General features: G+C 41.7%; 1 protein-coding gene across 1 annotated transcript in view; it reads left to right on the top strand.

Moving 5' to 3' along the window:
- The first annotated feature begins 23,802 nt into the window (after nucleotides 1–23,802).
- Nucleotides 23,803–26,623, top strand: part of Slc7a15 (solute carrier family 7 (cationic amino acid transporter, y+ system), member 15) — a 70,586-nt gene continuing 67,765 nt past the window's right edge. The window contains exon 1 of the mRNA NM_177802.3: nucleotides 23,803–24,024. The gene's annotated coding sequence lies outside the window, so the exon portion shown is untranslated. The remainder of the gene's footprint in view (nucleotides 24,025–26,623) is intronic.

Below are 26,623 nucleotides of genomic sequence, written 5' to 3'. Positions count from 1 at the left end.
AAGGCATGGACAATGGCCTCAATCGCCCAATGAAATGGTCAAATGGAAAAATGTCCTTGATAATAAATGGTATGGCCCGGATCCTATCTTAATCAGGTCCCGGGGAGCTATTTGTGTTTTTCCACAGGGTGAAGAAAATCCACTTTGGGTCCCGACGCGACTGACAAGGACCCTGAAAGAGCAAGATGAACCCCAAGATGATTCTCCTGCTCCTGATGATTGAAACCAGGATAAGTATACCTTTATGGGCCATAGTAAGATCATGGCCAGTACCTTTACCGGTACATTCCAATTCTTCTACCTAGCCTTTGTTTTTTGCAAAGGAATGTTTTTTGGATGTGCCTTATGCACGACAAACTCCTCAAGAGCCACGGGTGTATAAGAGTACTAGTTTTCATTTAAATTATACATTATGCTTTGTGCATAATGTGGATAAACCTTTTACACCCTGTATATTTTTTAAGAAAAAGATTATCTCTAATTGGGCAGATCAAATTAATACTGTTGACACTATAAGTCAGATAGCAGAAAAAACGTCTGAGGCATTGCTTACCCTGCAAAGGGTGGATTCTCATATCACCTCAGGGTTAATGTTAGTGAATCAGAGAGTGGATATTTTACAACATGACATGGAACAGATGATGGATGTCATACAAATGAGTTGTGTGGCATCCACATCGCATGTATGCATTACTCCCAATAGGTATATTAATAATTCTTTTATTAAAAGTACAGACCTATCGAATTACCTGAAGGGGAACTGGTCGCAGGAGCTGGAAAGGTTGCAGATGAGGCTGCAGATGCAGATGCTGAACCTTAATGGGACCAGAGTGGAACCAGTGACCCTTGGAGACTTTACCTCTTGGCTTACCTCTGCTTTTTCTTACTTTAAGGAATGGGTGGGAATGATTTTGTTTGGTGCTGCCATATGCTGTGGACTGGTGTTCATGCTCTGATTGGTATGCAAATTCAGAACTCAACAAAAACGTGACAAGGTGATTATAACTCAGGCACTTTTAGCTATTGAAAACGGCTCCTCCCCTGAAATTTGGTTATCTATGCTCAAGAATTAGTCAGCATGAGATTAGATGAGAGAGACTCAACGATCATTGATCAGCCCTTGCTCATCAATAGGGTGATCATGATTTCCCCACTAATTCATTTTTTGGCTGGCCTCTTTTGCAGAGTTCGCCCTAGGTCATTTAGCAGTTATTGTCACACAGCACTGCGGTATCCAGAGACGGGCAACTTTCCTCATGCACAGTCCAACCTAAGACGTGGGGCCCGGTGGCGATAGGGTTACCCTATGACGGGTAAGGCTGTGACATTAGAGGAACGACCTAAAACAGGAGCCACGGCGGATGGGCATAATTGCACAGGCCTAGTCCAGCCTCATTTTATTAAAACAAACAGGGGGAGATGTGGGAAGCCACATGTGCCGTTGCAGAGTGGCACTGACTACTGCTGGCCACCACGCATAAGATTGGACAAACAACCAATGTGTACATATGCAGTAAAGTTTTTTGCAAAGACACTGCCTGGCCCAGGCATGATAATGAGGTTCTGTAAGGTACTGAGAGTATAACCAATCAGATGTGAGACATGCAAATGAGGTATGATAATGAGGTTCTGTAAGGTACTGAGAGAGAGTAGCCAATCAGATGAGGAACATGCAAATGAGGCTTAGTGCATAACCAATCCGGGTGTGAGACACGCCCCTCCTAGGCCTATAAAAGCAGCACCAGCTCTGGGCTCGAAGTCTTTTCGCCTCTACAATCAAGCTCTCCCAATAAACGTGTGCAGAAGGATCCTGTTGCAGCGTCGTTCTTCCTGGCCAGTTGAGCGCGCGCAAGAGTACAGTAATATACTGTAATATATAATAACAACAAAATTATAATATATAATGTAGTAAGAAATTATGATATATAATAATGTAGTAATTAAAAATAATAAATAACAATATGGAGATTTAATTTGCATAATGTGGCTCGATTGCATATATTTGCATACACGCATGCATATGTGTTGGATCTGCCTCCTCACGAGAATCTGCTCATTTGCATAAGTTTGAATACATCTCATTTGCATATGCCCCCGTGTTCACGAATATTCATAGCTCATATGCATACAAATAATTAAAAATTATTAATAGTTAGTTTATTAATTTATTATTTTAATTATTATTATTTTAAAAATAATAAATAACACATTAGTTCAATAAGTTATTATATATACTAGTATAACGACAATGAAAATAGTAACATATAGTGTATAATGCAGTAATAAATTATATAAGCATAATAGTTATAACAATAAGTAACATACAGTCCAGGTATGAACTGTAATATATAATAATATAATAATAACAAACATTATAATATATAATACAGTATGAATGTACGGTATATAATGAAATAATTAAAATATAGTAATAAATAGTATATAGTTAAATGTGTACATGTGTGTATGCATATGAGGCACACGTATGCAGATGTGAGCAATTTAAATTTCAACGTCAACTGTATGCAAATGAGCTATGAACACCCATGGTCGTGGCACATATGCAAATGAGAGGTATGCAAATGAGCTGTGACTATGCAGATGAGGTTGGGAGGATGGAAATGACTGAGTGGATGGGAGTGAGAGGATGGGAAGTCCACGAATCCTTGCAAATGCATGCAGATGTTTGCAAATGAGCAGGGTGACAGACAACCCAAATTGCTTATGCTCTCCTCCCAAGCCAGGATCTCCCTCTAGACCCCAGCAGCTTTGAATTTGTTGTGTAGCCCAGTCGAGGCTTGAACCAGCTGAAACTCCACTCACACACCACAGTGTTGGGCCTGAACATGCCTCTATAGAAAGAATACATCCAGCCCAGGACACGGGTTCTCAGCCTGCGACCACTGCCCATGGGGGTCATGTGACCCTTTCACAGAGGTCCTGGCTGAGACCTATATGTGTCTGTATGTGTAATATATAATAATGTAATAATAACAAGCATTATAATATATAATATAGTAAGAAATTATGATTTATAATGTAATAATTATTTTAAGGATTTTAGAGTTTTATAGGGTTTTTGTTTTTGTTTTCTTAAAGTTTTAGGGTTTTTATTTAGGGTTTTAGGGATTTTTATGGTTGTTTTTTGAGTTCTTCAGGGTTTTTTTTTGTGGGGGGGTTTTCAAGACAAGGTTTCTCTGTATAGTCCTGGCTGTCCTGGAACTCACTTTGTAGACCAGGCTGGCCTCGAACTCAGAAATCCGCCTGCCTCTGCCTCCCAAGTGCTGGGACTAAAGGCGTGCGCCACCATGCCCAGCTTCTTCAGGATTTTTATTTTGTAGAATTTTAGGTTTTTTTTCGTGTTTTAGGATTTTTTTGGTTTTATTAAGGATTTTAGGTTATTTGGGTTTTTTTTTTTTTCTTTCGGGTTTTACTGTTTAGTAGTAGGGTTTCAGGTTTTTTGTAGGGTATAAGTTTTTTGGGGGGTATAGTTTTTTTTTTTTTTTTTTCTGGTTTAAAAAAGATTTTGGGTTTTTTGTGTTTTAGGGCCTTATGTTTTTTTGAGGTTTATTTTTAGGGTTTTTTGAAGGTTCTTGATTTCTTCTAGAACTTTAAGGTATTTTAGGGTTTTAGGGTCTTTTAGAGTTTTTAAAGAATTTTAGGATTTTTTTAGGTTTTATGTGTTTTTTTTTTAATGCTTTAGTTTTTTTTTTTTTAGGGTTTTAGGTTTTTGTGGGGTTTTTTTTTAGAATTTTAGGTTTTATTTTTTTTTTTTTTTTTAGGGGTTTAGGATTCTTTTTAGGGTTTCAGGTTTCTATTTAGGGTTTTAGGGTTTTGTAGGTAATTTTAAAAGAGGGTTTTAGGGTTTTTTGTGTTTCAGTGTTTTGATGTATTTTTAGGGTTTTTAGAGGATTTTAGGGATTTTTTAAGGGTTTTTTTGGGGTTTATTTTTTACTGTTCTTGAGGATTTTCTAGAATTTAGGGTTTTGTTTTTTTTTTTAAAGGGTTTTAGGGTTTAAAAAATTTTTAATTAAGGATTTTAGGGTTTTTTTTTTTTTTTTTTTTTTTTTTTTTGGTTTTTCGAGACAGGGTTTCTCTGTATAGCCCTGGCTGTCCTGGAACTCACTTTGTAGACCAGGCTGGCCTTGATCTCAGAAATCTGCCTGCCTCTGCCTCCCGAGTGCTGGGATTAAAGGCGTGCGCCACCACGCCTGGCATTTTTTGTTTTGTTTTGTTTTTTGTTAAGACATTTTTTAGGGTTCTTTTATGGTTTTAAAATGATTTTAGGGTTTTTTTTCAATGTTTTTGCGATTTTTTTTAAGGCCATAGGGTTTTTGTTTGTTTGTTTGTTTGTTTGTTTTGGGGGGGGGAGTTATGGTTTTTAAGGGTTTTTTTAGGGTTCTAGAGTTGTAGAGTTTTAGGATTTTTTTTTTAGGGTTTTAGAATTTTCTAGGGTCTTTTTAGAGGCCTTGTGTTTTCTTCTTAAAAAAATATGCTTATTAAGTATTTTAAAGTTATTTTTAGCTTTTTAGGGCTTTTTAAGGGTTTGTTTAAGGATTTTAGGGGTTTTAAGGGTTTTAGGTCTTAAGGTTTTAGGATTCTTTTAGTGTTTTTAAATGATTTTAGAGTTTTTTTTTTTTTTTCAGTGTTTTTGGAGATTTTTTTTTAAAGGCCTTAGTGTCCCGTCGTCCCGTCCCCCCCAGGATTTTAGCGTTTTTTGGGTCTTTTTAGAGTTCTAGAAGTTTTTTTCTTTCTTTCTTTCTTTCTTTCTTTCTTTCTTTCTTTCTTTCTTTCTTTTAAAGAATTTTAGGGTTTTTTTGTTTGTTTGTTTTTTGTTTTTTTTTTTTAAGGGTTTTAGTTTCTTTAGGGTTTTTTTTTTTAGAATTTTAGAATTTTTTTTAAAGGTTTTTGTTGATTTTTTTTGAATCTTTAAGGTTTTCTTTTTTTAAAGTTTTCAGGGTTTTTTAGGGTCTTTTCAGGATTCTTTTAAAAAGGATTTAAAAATTTTTTTTCAAGTCTTTTTTTTCACAGTTACAGGTTTTTTTTTTTTTAGGGTTTTGGGGTTTTTAGGGTCTTTTTTTAGGTTTTTGAGTGTTTTTAGAATTTTAGTTTTTTTTTAGGGGGTTAGGATTCTTTTTAGGGTTTCAGGTTTTTATTTAGGGTTTAAAGGTTTTGTAGGTATTTTTTTAGAGTGTTTTAGGGATTTTTTTGAGGTTTCAGGATTTTGATGTATATTTAGTGTTTTTTTAAAGGATTTTAGGTTTTTTATGGTTTTAGAGATTTTTTTTTAGTGGACTTTTTAATGTTCTTGAGTTTTTCAGAATTATAGGGATTTTTTAGTGTTTTAAGGTTTTTTTTCGTTTTTTTATAGGATTTTAGGGTCTTTTAGTATTTTAAATTTCATTTTTTTAATTTTACATTTTTTGTTTGTTAGCATTTTTTTGGCTTTAGGGTTTTTTATAGTTTTATGATTTTTTTAGGGTTCAAGAACTTTTTTTTAGCATTATAGGGTTATTTTTTAGGGTTTTAGGGGTTTTTAGTGTCTTTTTAGGATTCTAGAGTTTTTTTTTTTGTTAGCATTTTTTGGCTTTAGGGTTTTTTATAGTTTTATGATTTTTTTTAGGGTTCAAGAACCTTTTTTAGCATTATAGGGTTATTTTTTAGGGTTTTAGGGGTTTTTAGTGTCTTTTTAGGATTCTAGAGTTTTTTTTTTTTATTTTAGGTTGTGTTAGGGTCTTTTAAAAATATAGAATTCTTGGGTTTTTAAAAATATGGAATTCTTGAGGTTTTTTTTTTAGAATTTTAGGGTTTTTTTAAAGGTTTTTAAAAAGTTTTAATTAAGGATTTTATGGGTTTTTTAAAAAGGGTTCTTTCACTTAAAAATGATTTTAGGGTTTTCTCAGTGTTTTTATGGTGATTTTTTTAGGGCCATAGGTTTGGTTTTTTTTGTTTTTTGTTTTGTTTTGTTTTTTTGCTGTTGTTGATATTTTTTAAATGGTTTTAAGGGTTTTAGGGTCTTTTTAGGGTTCTTGAGGTTTTATAGAATTTTAGGACTTTTCTTTTAGGGTTTTAGAATTTTTTAGGGTCTTAGAGTTCTTGGGTTTTTTTTTTTTTAGAATTTTAGGATTTTTTTAAAAAAAAGTGTATATTAAGTATTTTAGGGTTTCTTTATTTTAGCTTTTTAGGGCTCTTTTAGTGTTTGTTTAAAGATTCTAGGATTTTTTTAGGTGTCTGTGGAGTCACACTGTAGAACATTATATCTGAGGGAGTCACATGTAGAGCATGGTATCTGAGGGAGGCACACCTGAGAGCATGGTATTTGTATTAGTCATGGTTCTCTAGAGTCACAGAACTTACGGATAGTCCCTATATAGTAAAAGAATTTATTGATGACTTACAGTCGGCAGCCCAATTCCCAACAATGGTTCAGTCGCAGCTGTGAATGGAAGTCCAAGGATCTAGCAGTTACTCAGTCTCACACAGCAAGCAGGCGAAGGAGCCAGAGCCAGACTCCCTTCTTCCAATGTCATTATATTGTCTCCAGCAGAAGGTGTAGCCCAGATTAAAGGTGTGTTCCTTGAACTCAGAGATTTAATCTTCTGGAATTCATAGCCACTATGGCTCAAGATCTCCATACCAAGATCCAGATCAGAAACTTCTATCTTCAAGCCTCCAGATAAGGATCACTGGTGAGCCTTCCAATTCTGGATTGTACTTCATTCCAAATATAGTCAAGTTGACAACCAGGAATAGCCACTACAATCCACCCCTTGTCAACTTGACACAAATAATATCTCATGTTCACATGAAACAATAACAAGGTTGTGAATACGCCTAACACGATATAACTATTCCTCATACAATCGCAAACGCATTTGTAAATTTACAATGGGGCATTCATATTACTTTATAATCCTCGTGTCTGCAACTGGTTACGTTGCAGAACTACCTTCCTCTACTACCCATTCTGTATTTCCTTCACCTTCAGCCAGCACCTCAGCAGGTCTTGGCTCTTTTCCTGGAGGATTGACCCATACCTTCATTCCTGATGCGTCCTTTGTCATCCTGCTTGGATTAGGCTGTTGTAGTTTCCCATTGACTTTAATCACAGGACATGGTAGTACTAAGAGACACCCTAAGGGATCTCCTACATTCCAGACATAATCTTGCTTACCTCCATTGTGAAGAGGTAATCCAATTTCCCCATGGTAATCTGGATCTATAACCCCTCCTAACACTGTTATTCCTTTTTTAGCCTGTTGGTTTAAGGGCATTAGAAGCCCAAAATGACCAGGGGGAAGTCTGAGCTTCCAGTTCAATGGAATGTTTGTTGTAGCTCCTGGTAGGAGCACTCCCCTCTCTGGAGCCAAAACTTCTAAGCCAGCAGAACCTAGAGTTATGGAGACAGGAAGCAAAAATTTTCCTAGAGGGTCACTCCTTGATTCCTGGACCCATGAATCCTGGCTATGGGTGAAACTGCACCATATATTGAGCACTGATTCAAAGCATATACTGCCTTCTGAAGAACTCTACCCCAGCCTTCCAAGCTATTACCACCTAATTGGCGCTGTAACTGCATCTTCAAAAGGCCATTCCATCTTTCTATCAGACCAGCTGCTTCAGGATGATGGGGAACGTGGTAAGACCAGTGAATTCCATGATCGTGGGCCCACTGTCATACTTCTCTGGCTGTGAAATGAGTTCCTTGGTCAGAAGCAATACTGTGTGGAATACCATGACGATAGAAAAGGCATTCTGTCAGTCCTTGAATGGTGGTTTTAGCAGAGGCATTACGTGCAGGAAAGGCAAATCCATAACCAGAATAAGTATCTACTCCAGTAAGAACAAAACGTTGTCCTTTCCACGAAGGAAGTGGTCCAATGTAGTCAACCTACCACCAGGTTGCTGGCTGGTCACTTCGAGGAATGGTGCCATATCTGGGGCTCAGTGTTGGTTTCTGCTGTTGCCAGATCTGGCAATCAGCAGCAGCTGTAGCCAGGTCAGCCTTGGTGAGTGGAAGCCCGTGTTGCTGAGCCCAAGCATAACCTCCATCTCGACCACCATGGCCACTTTGTTCATGTGCCCATTGAGCAATGACAGGGATGGCTGGTGAGAGGCTGACTGTCCACAGAACGGGTCATTTTATCCACTTGATTATTGAACTCCTCGGCTGAAGTCACCTTTTGGTGAGCATTTACATGGGACACAAATATCTTCACATCCTTTGCCCATTTGGAGAGATCTATCCACATACTTCTTCCCCAGATGTCTTTCTCACCAATTTTCCAATTGTGATCTTTTCAAGTCCCTGACCATCCAGCCAATCCATTGGCTACAGCCCATGAGTCAGTGAATAATCGTACATCTGGCCATTTCTTCTTGCAAACAAACTGTAATACCATGTGTACTGCCCGAAGTCCTGCCCACTGTGAAGATTTCCCTTCACCTGTGTCTTTCAGGGTTGTCCCAGAAAGGGGTTGTAATGCTGCAGCTGTCCACTTCTGGGTGGTTCCTGCACAACGTGCAGAGCCATCAGTAAACCAGGCCCTAGTCTTCTCCTCTTCGGTCAGTCGATCATAGGGAACACCCCATGAGGCTATAGGCACATGTTTGGCAGCAGATGGCATTGTAACAGGAGTAGAAACCATAGGCATTTGAGCAACTTCTTCATGTAACTTGCTTGTGCCTGCAGGACCTGCTTTGGCCCAATCAGGTATATACCACTTCCATTTGATAATAGACTGCTGCTGTGCGAGTCCCACTTTATGACTTGCAGGGTCTGATAGTACCCAGCTCATGATGGGTAATTCAGGTCGCATAGTAGCTTGGTGTCCTATTGTCAAACGTTCAGTTTTCACTAAGGCCCAATAGCAGGCCAAGAGCTGTTTTTCAAAGGGAGAATAGTTGTCTGCAGATGATGGTAGAGCTTTGCTCCAAAATCCCAAAGGTCTTTTCTGTGACTCACCTACAGGGGCCTGCCAGAGGCTCCAAACAGCATCTCTATCAGCCACAGACACCTCAAGTACCATTGGGTCTGCTGGGTCATATGGTCCAAGTGGTAGAGCAGCCTGCACAGCAGCCTGGACCTGTTGAAGGGCCTTCTCCTGTTCCAGGCCCCACACAAAGCTAGCAGCTTTCCGAGTCACTTGGTAAATAGGCCTAAGTAACACACCCAAGTGAGGGATGTGTTATCTCCAGAATCCAAATAGACGCACTAAACATTGTGCTTCTTTCTTGGTTGTAGGAGGGGCCAGGTGCAATAACTTATCTTTCACCTTAGAAGGAATATTTCTGCATGCCCCACACCACTGGACTCCTAAGAATTTCACTGAGGTAGATGGTCCTTGAATTTTGGTTGGATTTATTTCCCATCCTCTGATACACATATGTGTTACCAATGAGTCCAAAGTGGTTGCTACTTCCTGCTCACTTGGTCCAATCAGCATAATGTCATCAATATAGTGCACCAATGTGATATTTTGTGGAAGATCCAAACGATCAAGATCCCTTCTAACTAAATTATGACACAGGGCAGGAGAGTTAATATATCCTTGAGGCAAAACTGTGAAGGTATACTGTTGGCCTTGCCAACTGAAAGCAAATTGCTTCTGGTGGTCCTTATGGACAGGTACTGAGAAGAAGGCATTTGCCAGATCAATAGCCGCATACCAGGTGCCAGGAGATGTGTTAATTTGCTCAAGTAATGAAACTACATCTGGTACAGCAGCTGCAATTGGAGTTACTACCTGATTTAGTTTTCGATAATCAACTGTCATTCTCCATGATCCATCTGTTTTCTGCACTGGCCAGATAGGAGAGTTAAACGGAGATGTGGTGGGGACCACCACCCCTGCATCTTTCAAGTCCTTGATAGTGGCAGTAATTTCTGCAATTCCTCCAGGAATACGATACTGTTTTTGATTCACTATTTTCTTTGGCAGAGGCAACTCTAAAGGCTTCCATTTGGCCTTTCCAACCATAATAGCCCTCACTCTACAGTTCAGGGAACCAATATGAGAATTCTGCCAATTTCTGAGTATATCTATCCCAATTATACGTTCTGGAACTGGGGAAATCACCACAGGATGTGTCCGGGGACCTACTAGACCTACTGTGAGTCGGACATCAGTCAAAACTCCATTAATCACCTGCCCTCCATAAGCCCCTACTTTAACTGGAGGGCCACAATGTTTCTTGGGATCTCCTGTGCAGCAGACCCTCTGGGTCCCTGTGTCTTCGTGGAACGGGTCTATCGGGCAGGTGGGCAAAGCGTAGGATTAAATTGACAAACAGACACACACAGGAGAGGTTGTGTAGAATCTGTATGTAATGTCAGGTCGAGCATTAGACTATTTTATATTACAGAGAATTACCAGGAGCTACAAATCACAATAAGACAAGGTACACTGAAATTTACCAGATACAAGCAAGAAAGGAATTTGCAGGAACTAGATAAATGTTTACAATAGAGATTACCAGCCCTGCCTAGGATCAGCCTAATGCCAGGCAAGAATTTCACACTTTAGTGTTAATAGCACCAGGGGGTTTTAACTCTTGACAGGCCTCAAGAATAATGTAGTGTCACGGACCCCTAAATTCCTAGGCCTTGTAAAACCTTATCTTGTCTGGAGAATTCCCCATATATCAGGATAGTATATCAATTTGCTCTTGGCATGGAATGTAGCCTGTACTAAAGATTTTTATCTCAGTGAGATTCCCAGGCTCTTTCTGCAGACCAATTGAGTTAATGGCCGTTTTATTGTAATACTTAATTAGTTACTGAATAGGTTAAACTACCTTGCTGTTAACTGGGATCTTGGAACGCTGGGAGAGGCTTTAGCTATGTCAGAATTCAATCTTAAAAGGCACTTATAATAGGGCAATGCTTAATAGAGGGCACATGGATCCATACACTAGACTAACGCGGGAGTGGAAAATTAATTTTATGGGATAGGGGGATCGCCAGACTCCAGGAGGGAGTTTCCTTGAAACTCTTTTCCTCACAGCCAGCTTCCAAGCTCCCGCTTGTCAAACTGACCCCACCAGAGTGCGTAGCACTCCTGGGATCAGTGTCAACTCAGAACCAGTATCCAGCAGACCCCGAAAAGTCTGATTATTTCCTTTTCCCCAGTGTACAGTTACCCTTGTAAAAGGCCGTAGGTCCCTCTGGGGAAGAACTGGAGAAAGGGTAACAGCAAAACCTTTGGGTGTCTTATCAAGATCCTTTCTCAGCGGAACCTGGCCACCCCTTCACTCAAGGGGTTCCGGATCTGCAAACTGGCTCAAATCTGGAAATTGATTCACTGGCCGAGATTGCTGTTTACCACGATCTAATGTAGCCTTTCTTTCATTTGTTTGAGAATTTTTCTGCTTATACAGATCAAACAAATATGCAGTAGGCTTCCTATGTATTTCATTCCTGGAAATACCATGATTGATTAGCCAGTACCAAAGGTCCAAGCGAGTCATGCCATTATAAATTTCACCTCTCCTGTGCTGACCATTATTGGGTATGTTATTATAAACATTCTTTTGTCTACGCTGTCCATTATAATAACTAGGATCACCTTGTCTCCGGCGATTCAATGCTGCCACCTGGCCCTTGTTACCTCGGAATCCAACTAAACCCAGTGAATTTAATTCATCTAATTGAGCAGAAGCATCTCCAATGCTAAGATCTGGCACAAGGAAAAGGGAAAGAACAAAACCCTTCAAATGTGCTGGTGCCCCTCTCACCAATTTGCGTCTTATAGAGCTGGTGAAGGGCATATCTTCTGGACCTTCCCATTGTGGACAATTAGGCTTTACACAATATATCCACTCTAGCATTGCAATTTCCCTAAGTCTTAAAATCCCTTCATCAACACTAAGCCACGGAATATCAGGCATCTCCAAGTCATTTCCAGTAGGTCATCTTTTGATAAACAACGCAACCAACCATTCAAACAAACTTTTGACACCTTTTTTAACTATGCGAGCTTCCTTATTAAACCTAGAATCTCTACTCAGAGGACCCATGTCAATAAACTCAGCCTGCTCTAATTTTATGTTCCTTCTACCCTTATCCCACACCCTTAAAATCCATTCCCACACATATTCACCAGGTTTCTGCTTGAATGAATTAGCAAACTCATTAAGCTCCTTAGTAGTGTAACGAATTTCCTCATGGACTACACTTTCTACCTCCCCTCTAGGAGCCTGCTTTGCTTTGAGTCTGGTTACAGGTCTAAAAGAAACTATTGGTGGGCCTTGAGAAACATCAGTAGTGAAAGTCATTGCTGGTTTATCAGACTCTGCAAAATTAATTTCCTCATGTGGGGAAGGCATTATTTCAAGGGGTGGGGCTGAGGTTACTACTTCCTTAGGTGGGACAAACCCTTGAGAATCTGAAGATTCAAAATTCTCAGCTTCAACATGGTCTTCCCACACATCCCCGTCCCGTGTTATAGGATCCCATTCTTTGCCAATTAGTGCCCTTAGTTTAACTGTTGACACACTCTGAGGCTGAGACTTGAATTTTCGCTGTAGTTCAGCCAACCTTACAATGAGGGTTTCAGTTTGATTTTCTGCAACTTGAGCTCTATTGCTGCAAGAGAGAAGATTCTCTTCAAGGACACACTTAGCAACTTTTAGATCGTTTACTTGTGTCTGGAGCCTTTCGATTTTATCACACAACTCCTTCCTTTCATTCATCATTTTTTCCCCAGATACTAAGAGCAGCCAGCCAGTAAAATCATTTTCTGATTTTTTTCCCCATCTTGTAGAAAGCTTTGTGCACTGAATCACCTAATTCATTAAGAAAATCAAGGGCATTAGCTTCTTTAAGTTTGAAATATAGTTTCAACCATGGGTCTTCAAAATTCTCTGAGCTCCCAGGAGGGAGAGAATCTGGAGAGGTTTCAGTAGTTAAAAGTGCTGGTGGATCAACAAGCCAATTCCAGTATTTTAAAAGATTCATCCTTGTACTTCTGTTACTCTAGAACCACTCTGGGTACCAACTTCTGTATTAGTCAGGGTTCTCTAGAGTCACAGAACTTACGGATAGTCTCTATATTAAAGGAATTTATTGATGACTTACAGTCTGCAGCCCAATTCCCAACAATGGTTCAGTCGCAGCTGTGAATGGAAGTCCAAGGATCTAGCAGTTACTCACTCTCACACAGCAAGCAGGCGAAGGAGCAAGAGCTAGACTCCCTTCTTCCAATGTCCTTATATTGTCTCCAGCAGAAGGTGTAGCCCAGATTGAAGGTGTGTTCCTTGAACTCGGAGATTTAATCTTCTGGAATCCATAGCCACTATGGCTCAAGATCTCCATACCAAGATCCAGATCAGAAACTTCTATCTTCAAGCCTCCAGATAAGGGTCACTGGTGAGCCTTCCAATTCTGGATTGTACTTCATTCCAAATATAGTCAAGTTGACAACCAGGAATAGCCACTACAGTATCTGAGGGAGGCACACTGTAGAGCATGTTATCTGAGGGAGGCACACTGTAGAACATGGTATCTGAAGGAGGCACACGGTAGAACATGTTATCTGAGGGAGGCACACTATAGAGCATGGTGTCTGTGGAGGCACACTGTAGAACATGGTATCTGACTGACGCACACTGTAGAGCATAGTGTCTGTGAGGCAGACTGTAGAACATGTTATCTGAGGGAGGCACAGTTTAGAGCATGGTATCTGAGGGAGACACACTGTAGAGCATGGTGTCGGTGGAGTCAAACTACAACATGTTATCTCAGGGAATCACACTGTAGAGCAGTGTCTGTGGAGGCACACTGTAGAATGTGGTATATGAAGGACGCACACTGGAGTGCATGGTATCTGAGGGAGGGACACTGTAGAGCATGGTATCTGAGCAGGCACATTGTAGAACATGGTATTTTAGGGAGGTACACTGTAGAACATGATGTCTGTGAGGCACAGGGTAGAACACGGTATTTGTAGGAGACACACTGTAGAGCATGGTGTCTGTGAGGCACACTGTATATCATGGTATCTGAGGGAGGCACACGGTAGAACATGTTCTCTGAGGGAGGCACAATGTAAAACATTGTATCTGAGGGAGGCACACTTTAGAACATGTTATATGAGGGAGGCACACTGTAGAGCATGGTATCTGAGGGAGGCACACTGTAGAGCATGGTATCTGAGGGAGGCACACTGTAGGGCATGGTATCTGAGGGAGGCACAATGTAAAACATTGTATCTGAGGGAGGCACACTTTAGAACATGTTATATGAGGGAGGCACACTGTAGAGCATGGTATCTGAGGGAGGCACACTGTAGAGCATGGTATCTGAGGGAGGCACACTGTAGGGCATGGTATCTGAGGGAGGCTCACTGTAGAGCATGGTATATGATTGACACACACTGTAGAACATGTTATCTGAGGGAGGCACACTGTAGAACATGTTATCTGAGGGAGGCACACTGTAGAGCATGATGTCTGTGGAGGCACTGTAGAGCATGGTTTCTGAGGGAGTCACACGGTAGAACATGTTATCTGAGGGAGGTACACTGTAGAGCAAGGTATCTATGGGAGGCACACTGTAGAACATGGAATATGAGGGATGCACACTGTAGAGCATGGTATCTGAGGGAGGCACACTGCAGAACATGTTATCTAAGGGAGGCACACTGTAGAACACTGTATCTGAGGGAGTCACACGTAGAGCATGGTATCTGAGCAGGCACACTGTAGAAGATGGTATCTGAAGGAGGCACTCTGTAGAATATGTTATCTAAGGGAGGCACACTGTAGAAGATGGTATCTGAGGAAGGTATACTGTAAAACATGTTATCTGAGGGAGGCACACTCTAGAGCATGGTGTCTGTGGAGGCACACTGTAGAACATGGAATATGAGGGATGCACACTGTAGAGCATGGTATCTGAGGGAGGCACACTGTAGAGCATGGTATCTGAGGGAGGGACACTATAGAGCATAGTATCTAAGCAGGCACACTGTAGAACAAGGTATCTAGGGAGGCACAGTGTAGAACATGGTGTCTGTGAGGCACACTGTAGAACATGTTATCTGAGGGAGGCACACTGTAGGACGTGGTATTTGAGGGAGGCATACTGTTGAGCATGGTGTCTGTGGAGTCACACTGTAGAACATGTTATCTCAGGGAATCACACTGTAGAGTATGGTATCTGAGGGAGGCACACTGTAGGGCATGGTATCTGGGGAGGCACACTGTAGAACATGGTATAGGAGGGAGGCGCACTGTAGAGCATGGTGTCTGTGGAGTCACGCTGTAGCACATGGTATGAGGGATGCACACTCTAGAGCATGGTATCTTAGGGAAGCCATTATAGAACATGGTATCTGAGGGAGGCACACTGTAGAACATAGTATATGAGGGATGCACACTGTAGAGCATGGTGTCTGTGAGGAACACTGTAGAACATTTTATCTGAGGGAGGCACACTGTAGAGCATGTTACCTGAAGGAGGCACACTGTAGAGCATGGTATCTGAGGGAGGCACACTGTAGAACTTGGTGTCTGTAAGGCACACTGTAGACCATGTTATATGAGGGGTGCACATTGTAGAGCATGGTATCTGAGGGAGGCACACTGTAGAACTTGGTGTCTGTGAGGCACACTGTAGACCATGTTATATGAGGGATGCACACTGTAGAGCATGGTATCTTCCCAGCCAAGCTATTCAAGTACTTGCTGTTTGTGTCTCAACTGGGTTATTTTTGCTCCACCAGTCAGTCCTCAGGGGCACTTGACTCGGCCACATATTTCTGGTCCATTGTGTCTATCAGAGACCTCTGGTTCTCTCTGTCTTCTTTCTCCTTCTTCTTCCCTCTTCTTCCTCTAACTTTTTCCTTGTGGTTCCTACCTGACATCCATAGCCTGGTAGCTGAACGCCTAACTCTGTTCTTCCCATTAATTGGCTTTAGCTTCTTTTATTTAACCAGTCAGAGAAGACTGGAGAGTAAAATTTATACAACATCATTTTGTTCCATGTGCTCATGGAAGTGTAAGCAAATCTTGGAGGACAGTATTTAGCATTTGAATACATAGCAGCACTAGACCAACCCCCAACAGAAATTGATGTGTGTGTGTGTGTGTGTGTGTGTGTGTGTGTGTGTGTGTGCAAGCTCATTCGTGCACATACCACAGGCTTGAACATGTGCAGGCCAGAGATAAACATCAGGTGTCTTTCTCTCTTCACTTTAAAAAATTAATTTTTACTCTCTTAGAGTTTTATACATTTATGCTATATATTTTGATTGTATCCATCCCGAGTCTTCTTCAGACTTCTCCTGGAATATCCTGCTCTTTCATCTACTACTTCTCCTTCTCCTCTTTTTCTTTATGACCCAATTCATGCTGCCCATGTGCACATAGATACTGGGTCGTCTGCTGGAGGAGCATAGGTAACTTATGAGGTGCCGTACTTCTGAAAACAAACAAACAAACAAAAAAAACAGAAAACAAAATGGATTCTTCCCTCCCTAGCAACCATCAACTCCAATAGCTGGGTCCCTCTCCCATCTATGCTGGAATGTTGACCAGCTTGATTTGCAGATATTTGTAGGCAAGCACAAGTTGTGTGAGTTCAGAGATCTAATGGCTCTCCTGTATCCAGAGAATATTTCATAGTAGTCCATCTTGACATCTGGCTCTTACAGTCATCCTACCCCTTCTCCCATGGTGTTCCCTGAGTCTTGAGAGGCAGGAGTATGAAACATATGTCCCATTTAGGGACAAACACTCCACAGTAGATTATTTTCTGCACATTGACCAATAGTGAGTCTTTGTATCAAATGAAGCTACTCTTAACGGGGGATGAGAGGTGTACTAATCTTTGCAATTAAGGATAAGTATTTAGAAGGCATTTTAATTCTGTGTACCTTTATCAAAGTAATAGTAGTGGGTTTACTTCTAGGGACTATGGCGTCTTCAGCTACTAAATCTTAGAGTACTAACATGAATATTCTCTTGTAGAGTGAGCCTTAAATCCAACTCGAAATCTGTTGGTGACACATATAATATTCAAGCCACTATTGCACTAATGGCGTATCTTGCCTGGCAAATCATTACTGTAGCTCACATGGTTTAAAGTGGGTTAAGACTGTTGCTGAGTTTTCTTTCACAGCAGTATGCAGAGCACCTCTGACAGTGGATAAAGCAGCCAGTGAGAGGAAAGCTCCCACATCAGCATCAGCTTGAGCTCTGTGTGTGTGATACAAGTATCAGGTGTCTTTAGCAGTAGGATCTTACTGTCAAGCTCTGAAGGATGAACAAGAGCAGTGGAAATAGCCTATATTGCTTTGGAAAATAATCTGAGTAGCCCCTTACTAAGAACCTGGAGGGATATTTGTTAAGTAACTATAGCTTCTGGGAGGTGCTTTATCCTGTACCTATATATCATGACTCTGCTTCTCTCTGTCTCTGTCTCTCTGTCTCTACACACACAAACAGACACACACACACACACACACACACACACACACAACTTGGAAGGAGTATGATTTCATGTGGATTTTTCAAGCATCCTACATTAGTTACCCTTCCCCTGACCCATTCCTTTGCTCTACCCTCCCGTCCTCCTCCCCAGTTAAGGTTTCTCCTCTTTGTATTCCCTTTTCCTCCTTCTATGACCAGTATCTCCCTTCCTTAAGTGCTTGTTTCCTCCATGACAATGGCCATTTTCTAGTTTCCTGGCTCCCATATTCCAAGTTAAGCAACAAAATGTAAAGATTGAAAGTAGAGTCCATAAATGAGGGAGACCATGTGAAATCTTTTTTTTTTTTTTCGATGCGGCCTTTCATTGACTGTGGAGTTCACTAAGTGTCTCAAATGGTTCTCAAGCCCCTGAGATCCTCATCTCTGTCCCCCAACCATATGAAATCATAGCCATGGATCATCATGCCTGGCTTTTAATATGGCTTCTGGGGACCATAACTCAGGTCTTCTTACTTGAGGAACAAGCACTTTATGCCCCGTGCCATCTCCCCAGACCATCAATTGACTGACTAATTATTTTTTAAATTTGTTTTACTTTACTTATTTTATGTATGCTATGTAGGCACCTGTGCCACAGCACATGCACGGAAGTAAGACGACAACTTTCAGAAGTCAATTCTCTCCTTCAACCATGTGGATCCAAAGGATTGATCTCAGATTGCAAGGTTTGCTGGCAAGCACCTTTACCCACTCACTGACTCAGAGGAACTGCTTAGAAAAGTTGATATTTCAGTGATTTCGATCTTATATCTGTCTTTATTCTTCATCTATATTTCTTGGCTAGACTTAGATCATTACCTGGGCCAAACCTGCTGGGCTGCTTACTCTGTGCCTGAATCTGAACAAATGAAATAGCAGAGGAAAACAACTGACTGTGTAACTCGGCTCCCTTTTTAAGGTCTGTACACACAAACCTTATGCGGGCACTCAACATGTCCAGAATCCAAACATATTTTCATAATAGTTTACCATCATATTTCCCTAAGTAGCCATTTTGCATCTTCTCTTTGAAGCTTCCATATACCCAGCCTCTCTGTCATGCTTACCACTGAGAGTAAGTTTCCCTTCTATTTATGAGGAAAATAGGGATATTAATCAGGAACTACCTCATTATCCCAAGAAAGTTACCAGCCTGCAACTTTGGGCTTCCTCTCTCACTTCCTTCTCATTGCTATGGATAGTGTGTCTTGATCCAGGCCAAAGGCAAGCTGCCCAAGGACCTCCATTGTAGCCCAGATCCTTTCCAGGAACTTCATTTCTACACTCACCCCTGCTCATATCCATACTTCCTTAGCGATCTCATTTGTCTCCATTTTACAGAACTTGTATTTAAGGAGTTCTCAAGAGTTTCATGTTTTTATGGACTGTTATGGTTTGACTACAAAGCCCAGGCTCATGTTTGGAACACTTGTTCAGCTGATGGTGCTGTTTTTGGAGGCTGTGATATCTTCAGGGGATATTACACAGTTGATAGGAGTAGGTCACTGGGGTTGAGCTTTGAATGTTATACCTGGCCTTTGACTTCTCTTGTCCTCGTTCTGCTTCTTGTTCCACAGTGATATGAACAGCTTCCACCTTGCGTTCCTGCCATCATATTCGGAGATCAGTCATACCTACCCCCATCATAATGACTCAAACCCTCTAAATCAGGAGTCATAATAAATATTTCCTTCCTCAAGTTGTTTGGGTCATATATTGTTGCCACAGTGACAAAAAAGTAGCTAAGATAGAGACTCAATTTTATCCTTTACTCAAATACTGAAACAGTAAACAGTAAACTACACCATCATTGAGACTGTATTTGGAGACAGTCTCTAGGATATTTAGTGAGATAATGGAGTGAAATGAGCTCACAAGGGTGGAGGTCTCAATCGGATGGAGTGGAGTCCTTTTAATAAGAGGAAGAGGACTGGACAGTAAGTCAATGGTGCACTGCTTTTCCAACACATACAGGAGCCCAGGTTGAATACTAAAATTCGTACATGGCACCACATGCACAGAAAAAAAACCTATGTGAATATCCAGCAAAGGAGCAGCCATCTACAACCCAGAAAAGAGGCCCCTGAAAGCCAACTCTGATGTTATCTTGAGCTTGGGTGTCTAGCTTCCAGAACCATGAGCTAATAATGTCTCTGTTGTTTAAGTCACACAACGTGTACATGTATGGCACCTCGAGCACACCAATAGACTGTTGTTATCACTTTTTCAACTCACATTCCTTCCTATTTTGCTTTATTTAAAGATCTGATGTTACAACTTCTTTGACTTTCCACTGTCCAAAGTTTCAAACATTTACTGTATTCCAAACACTGATGACTTATCATGCTCGCCATCCTGATGACATTCAATAGAGTCCATCATCACTTCCTTCTTGAGGTAATTGGGTTGAAAGCCATCATGAACAGTATATCCAGCTTCCTTCTTTCTTCTTCTTCTTACTCTACACTGTGATCTCTCTTCTCCCTGAATGCTGAGGCTCTCTCCTGGGCTGCCATCCTTCCTCAGTTTATATGGTTTTCCAAGTTAGTCCTCTTTGTCACATGGTTTTTACATAGTATTCGTAATGGTAACATGTTCTTTTAAAATCTTTATATTCAACTCTGACTTCATCTTTAATCTTCAGATTTTTCCTCTTAAGTTTATATTTGAGAGATGCACATGGACACTAAATAATTGCCCCAGTAGATGTTTTGTTTGGTATCATGGCTCTGTTATTGCTACAGTTGCTCAGCTAAATATCTGAATGACCACCATGATCATTCCTTTCTACATTTGGTCTCACACAGAAAGATATTTTAAAATATCATCTTTCAGCTCCCGCAGCTGCTGATTTAGTCTGGATGCCTGAATCTTTACCCCCAAACCTTATGTCTATAGGAGAAATCCTCTGTCCTCAGCTTCAGTTTGCATGGATTCTAACAGAATATCTTGTAGCACGTGGAACACATTTTGCAAAAAGGAACAATATCATAACCCACTAACTCCTTTAATGATTTCTCCAATGGCCCCTCCTGTGGTCAGAATAAAATCTGTAGCAAAGACCCTACAGTGTTGACGGGCTGCTACCTTTTAAGTTTTCTCAGTGAGAGACTCAGACTTTAAATCTCTATTAAGCCTTTCTTTGGGTACAGGTGCCAGTTCTTCACTGCACTGAGTTTGTCGAGTGCTTTTTATGGGGCACTCCGAGTTGCCACCAAACACTGTGTTTGTACTAGGTGAGATGCACTTTGTCATTTATTCTCTTAATAATGACATGGTCTTCTTACATGGTTTGATTTAACCATCTTGAGTAAATTCCACTAACTCATCAATTAAGATTTGTAGGATTTAGTTTGCAGGTGCCTCATGGAGGAGTTTTGTTTTGTTTTGTTTTATTATGTCTTTTTGTTTTGGGTAGCAGCATAATACTGGCCTCACAGAATAAGACAGAAAATATTTGCTTCTAGTCTATATCTTTCTGAATATTCTATTTTTAAAACTTGGTATTATTATTATTTCTTTAATATAGGAGGGAACTCATCAAAGAAGCCAACTGTTCTGGGGGATTATTTTCCCCACTGGTTGCATTTCTTTAATTGTTCTAAGTTGATTTGAGTGTTTTACTTCTTTTTTGAGTCAGTTTTGTAGTTTTTCTATGTCAAGGCACTTGTTGAAGAAAACCAGCCCGTTTGTTGTATGTAGCGCTCCTCGAGGGTCCTTATGCCTTTCTGTTCAGAGGCTCTGTAGTGGGATGAGGCCCTCTCTCTCTCACTCCTTGGTAATCTGGGTCTTCTTTCTCTCTCATAGCCTATGTAGTGAAAGGTTTGCCAGTTTTACTGGTGATAATTTGTGTTGATATATATGTATATAATACGTGCATGTGTGTAACAACACATATATGTATATGTATACACACACACACCTTTAATTATGACTACTTCCTTCTTTCTGCTTCCTTTGCATTTAGGCTTTTTTTTCCTCTTTTTTTCCAGCTCCTCAAAGTATAAAGTTAGGCTATTGATTTGAGGTTTCTTACTCTTTCTAAAATACAGACATTTATTCACTCATAAATAGCTTTGCTTTGGCTTCGTTTCATTAAATTTTGATATGTTTTTACTCTATTTTAACTAATCTTCAAGTAATATGTAAGTATTGCCATTTCTTTTTTGACTCAGTAGTTAGTTGGAACACTGTTTAATTTACCCAAATATCTGTTTGTCTTTGGTTTCTAATTTTAATCCATTGTAATCAGAGGTCATATTTTGTACTACTGTGGTCTTTTAAGTGTAGTCAGTCACATTTATGGCCTAACCTATGGTCTGTTCTGAGACTCTCCTGCACACTTGAGAAGACAATTCTTCTCTACTGTTTGTGGAAAGTTATGTAAATGATTGCTAGGTCTATTTAGTTCATGGTTTTGACTTCTGTTTCTTTAGTTGATATTTGTCTTGGTTCTTATGCATGAAAGTCAGCTACTAAAGACCCAAAGTAGTGTGGTGAAATTATATATTTTTTCCAACCTTAGTTTCTTCTGATTTTGAAGTCCTCCCATTAGAGACAGATGTGCTCATTATTGTTAATGCTCTCATGGACAAGCCATTTATCATTATAATGTTCTCTCTAATAACAGAATTTGCTTTAAAATCTGTAATGTTCAATATTGTCAGCTTGAGAGACTCTAGAATCACCTCGGAGATGGGCCTCTGGGTATGCCAGTGGCAGGTTGTGTCGCTGCTGGAAGACGGGTCTTAACTGTGGATAGAGCTATTCCCCGGGCAAAGGATGCTGGGAAGTCCACAGTGTGAATTGCACACAGAAAGGTTGCTAGGCACTGGGGAATTTTCATTGCTGTTTCTTGATGTGGACAAAGAGACCACAACTTTTCGCTCCTGCCGCCTTGATTTCCCCTCCATTGTGGTATGAACCTCACACTGTGGACCTGAATAAACTGTCTCCCGGAAGTTGCTTTTGTCGGGTCGTCTATTACAGCAACATGAAAAAAAAAAAAAAAAATCAAAAAACGAAGGGCTAATTTGTCAGATGTTAGCATAGCCATTCTAGCATACTGATTACACTTCTCTCTTTCCCCTCTCTTTCTGTGTATTTACTGTTTATAACTTTACCCGTCCTTTTGATTTTCGGCTTATTTTTGATTTCAGATCCAGAGAATTGTGAGAGACCAAACTGTGGGAAACTAGACCCGCAACAACTCTTACCCTGAAGATCCGGCTGACCCTTTGATGGGAATTATGTCACCCCCTCCTTCATTGTCTCCACCTGGCGCCTGGGACTGCCAGCTTCACTCCCTCCTTCATGTATCCACTTAGTGCCTAGAACTGCTTAGATAAAGCCAGCTTCACCTCCTCCTCCATGTCTCCGTTTGGTGCCTGGGACTGTTTATGGCACTCCAAGATAAGCTACAAGATGTTTGATGGCTGCCTGGGACTGTTTAGTTAGGGCTGACACTCCAAGATAAACTGCAGAATGTTTGAAGGCTGCCCAGGACTGTTTTAAGGCCGACATTCCAAGAGAAGCTGCAAGATGTTTGAAGCCTGCAATCAGCATCTGCCCCAGATGTCCATCCCTTTCTCTGTATTTTATTATACCCCCTTGACCCCTCCCTATTTTTTCTCATTGTGTGCTTATAAACAGGCTCTTAGCCTCCATTAAACAGACCTTGACAACTCTCTGCTTGGTCTCGCTTCCCTTTCTCCACCCGTTTCTCTTGCAGGCCTCGGTCCTCCTCGACCCACGGAATAACTAAGTCCTGCTGGATGGGACAGGTGGCGCCCAAAATGTGGGGTTCAAGGCATGGACCTTTGCCCGGCGGGGACAATGGAGACTAGCTCCAAGAGAATTTCCTCGCGACTAGAATAAGTTGTTTGAGGTGAAGAGTAAAATTTATAATTTTGAGCCCTATAGTATTGTGGAATCTAAGTTCAAAAATTCAGGGCTAAATGTTGTGAAGAACAGGCTCAGGCGAGTCCAGGCACAGCCGGACCCACCTTATAGCTGGGAATTTCCGGCCATAAAAGATAAAGAAAAGAATGCAGGAACTGGCCAGGGCTATCAGGGCTGACTGAATGGCCATCTGGCAGGATGGCACCTCCTGGGCGGCGCCTCCCTCTATCCCACCATAAATCATACATTAACCAGATGTCTGCTGACCTCGATAAGTCCCAGGCCCTTGTGCCTCCCTACGCCTTAGCTGGCACGTACTACCCTGTTAACTTGTAATCACCCCGCTGATAACCATGCCAATTCTTTCTACTCCTCCCCTTTTGGTTTATGGTTTTTTGCCTTTATAAGCCTGTGAAAAGTTTAGGCTGGGGTCGGACTCCTCTACCACTGTGTGGTGTATGAGTTTTGACCCCAGCATGCTGGATTGAGCACTCCTTTGTTGCTTGTATGCCATTAAAGCCTGGTGTGGTTACAGCAAGTTCGGTCTCAGCGTCTCACTGGGTGCACGCCTTCCCGAGATTTGAGTGAGGGTCTCCCTTCGGGGGTCTTTCAGAGGAATGTTCCTACCGCTCATAGGAGAAGCCATCCTCGGTGAGTAATTCCTCTCCGCTAAGAAACGGGAACTAAACTGTCGAAGGAAGCAGACTTCATCAGAGACCTGAAAGCTTCACTCAGGGAAAGGGGAGTTCGAGTTAAGAAAAAAGATTTGATAAACTTTTTTATTTTTATAGATCAGGCTTGTCCCTGGTTTATAATTGATGGGGCAGAGATACATCATAAAAAATGGCGAAGGGTAGGTCAAGAATTAAATGAAATATGGGCCAGGAAGGGCCCAATGCTGTCCCTGCAAATGTTTTCACTTATTGGGGACTCATTCATGATGTAGTAGAAAGTTCACTTATTGGGGACTCATTTGTGATGTAGTAGAAAGTGCGGTTGATGATCCTCAGAAGCAGCAACGTTTGTCAGTTGCGGAATACCGTCTCCGCCCCTTGGCCCCTTGTTTCGGGTGGCTTCAGTGAGCTCTCTCCCCACTGAGAAACCTACTTCAATAATTACAGACATGCCTGAAGCCCCACAGGCTTCTCTTTATCCCCCTCTCCCAGTGGATCCCTCTCGTACAGATATGCCACTGACCAATCCAGTCTTTAAAAAACTCTTGGCTGAGGGTCCTCTAGGTCCTGGGGATGCAGACACTTTGGAGGAAGAGGTGGTTCGTCCTCATAAGCTGGACTGGTCTCCGTGCGCTTCAGCCCCTCAACAAGGGCTTCCTACCTACCTTCTGTTAATCTGCGAACCCGCTCCCTGGCCTCCAACATTGCCCGTTCCCCACTCTTAATAGATGCCAGAGACAAACTTGCATCTCAAGTCACAGGGTTACAAGAAGTTTTACAACTCCAGAAACAGTACAACCACCTTTTACAGAACTCGCTGCGCTGCAGGCATCCCTTAAGGAAATGATCCTTGCCCCTCCCCCAGCCACAGCCTTGGGTGGCCCCAAAAAAGAAAATTCCTCTGGGCATAAAATCTAAAACGCTGGCTTTCCCTGTAATTATCTGCACCACGGGAGCTGCCAGCTATGACCTTCCCACTTCCACTGTGGAGGACCACCCCCCTTCAACCGCCCAAGCTGAATCTGCCTCCACAGAAATTGTACCCTCAGCTAGGATGGCAGTGCCTACTGATGACGACCTCTCAGCTGAGTCTGGTAATGAGGGCAGAGCTGCCAGTGGGGGAAGAGAGCAAAACAGAAAGTGAGGCTGAGGAGCAAATGCCTGCTCCTGCCCAGCGGACAGAATTCCACAGGCTTCACTTTAAAGATCTGAGGGAGGTTAACACTGCAGTACAAATGTATGGGCCTGTGATGGTTTGTATATTCTTGGACCAGGGAGTGGCACCATCTGAAGGTGTGGCCTTGTTGGAATAGGTGTGACCTGGTTGCAGTAGGTGTGTCACTGTGGGTGTGGGCTTAAGACTCTCACCCCAGTTGCCTGGAAGTCAGTCTTTCACTAGCAGCCTTTGGATGGAGATGTAGAACTCTCAGCTCTGCCTGTGCCATGCCTGCCTGGATACTGCCATGCTCCCACCTTGATGATAATGTACTGAACCTCTGAACCTGTAAGCTAGCCCTAATTAAATGTTGTTTTTATAAGACTTAACATTGGTCATGGTGTTGATAGAACCTAGTGGGGAAACCCCCACCCATCTCCCGATTTGGCATGCACCCAAAAAATCACGAAGGACCATCTCTTGATGTAATTACATGAGGACGTTTAATTACGGAGCTCCGGACTGACATGCATCCCACACGTCGGCCACGAGGCTTGAAAGCTAGGGGTTTTTATGGGGTAAGGGGCATAGCGACACACTATTGGCTTATTCAAACATTAACAGAAAGGGCATCAGAACTTTGTTCCTGTGGGCTGGGGGCTTATCTTTGTTTACAGAGCAACCAGTTGATGTATGACTTTACCCGGCGCCAAGGGGCAATAGACAGAGGGGAGGTTCTGGCCAGATGGTGTTGACTTAGATAATATAGCCCTGCTGGTCCTTGCATACCTTTTTATCTTTACAGTCAAGATGTTCTTAGGAATGCCTTAACAACAGCCCTGCCCTGGCATGCCTGGGGGCTGTTCTGCTTTGTTCTCAGTCCCAGGCCGGGGCCGTGGGTTCCTAAACAACTCACAAGTTACAATATTTTATCTTCCTTCAGTGTCTGTTCACAGCAGTAAAACCCTAACTAAAACAGGGCCCAATGCTCCTTACACTCTTTCTGTTCTCGACTTGATTCCAGGAGGCGGGCATCTGCTTCCTGGTGAATGGATTAGGGTAGTTCAATCTGTTTTGACCCACAGGCAATTCCTGTAATTTCCTTCATGGAAAGCTGACTTCCTTGATCGTTGTCAGTCTATTGCAGTAACTAATCAGAAGACCCTTCTCGCGCCCTGTGCCTCCTGGACCTTTGAGAGACTTAGTGGTCAAGGTAAATATGCAGCAGAGGCATGGCAGGGACACCTCCCTGTCGGTCTCCTGGCTCAAACTGCCAACCCAGCGCTTACTGCTTGGCGAGCAATTCCAGCAAAAGGCTTGGTTATCACGCCCTTAACTAAAGTTATTCAAGGGGCCCAAGAAGACTATAGTGAGTTTGTGAGTCGTCTACTTGAGGCTGTAGAGAGGACCCTAGGTCATG

The sequence above is a fragment of the Mus musculus genome, chromosome 12 (genome assembly GCF_000001635.26).
Source record: "Mus musculus strain C57BL/6J chromosome 12, GRCm38.p6 C57BL/6J".
NCBI lineage: Eukaryota > Metazoa > Chordata > Mammalia > Rodentia > Muridae > Mus > Mus musculus.
Note: the sequence above shows the minus strand (reverse complement) of the source record. Positions and strands in the feature narration are given on the sequence as shown.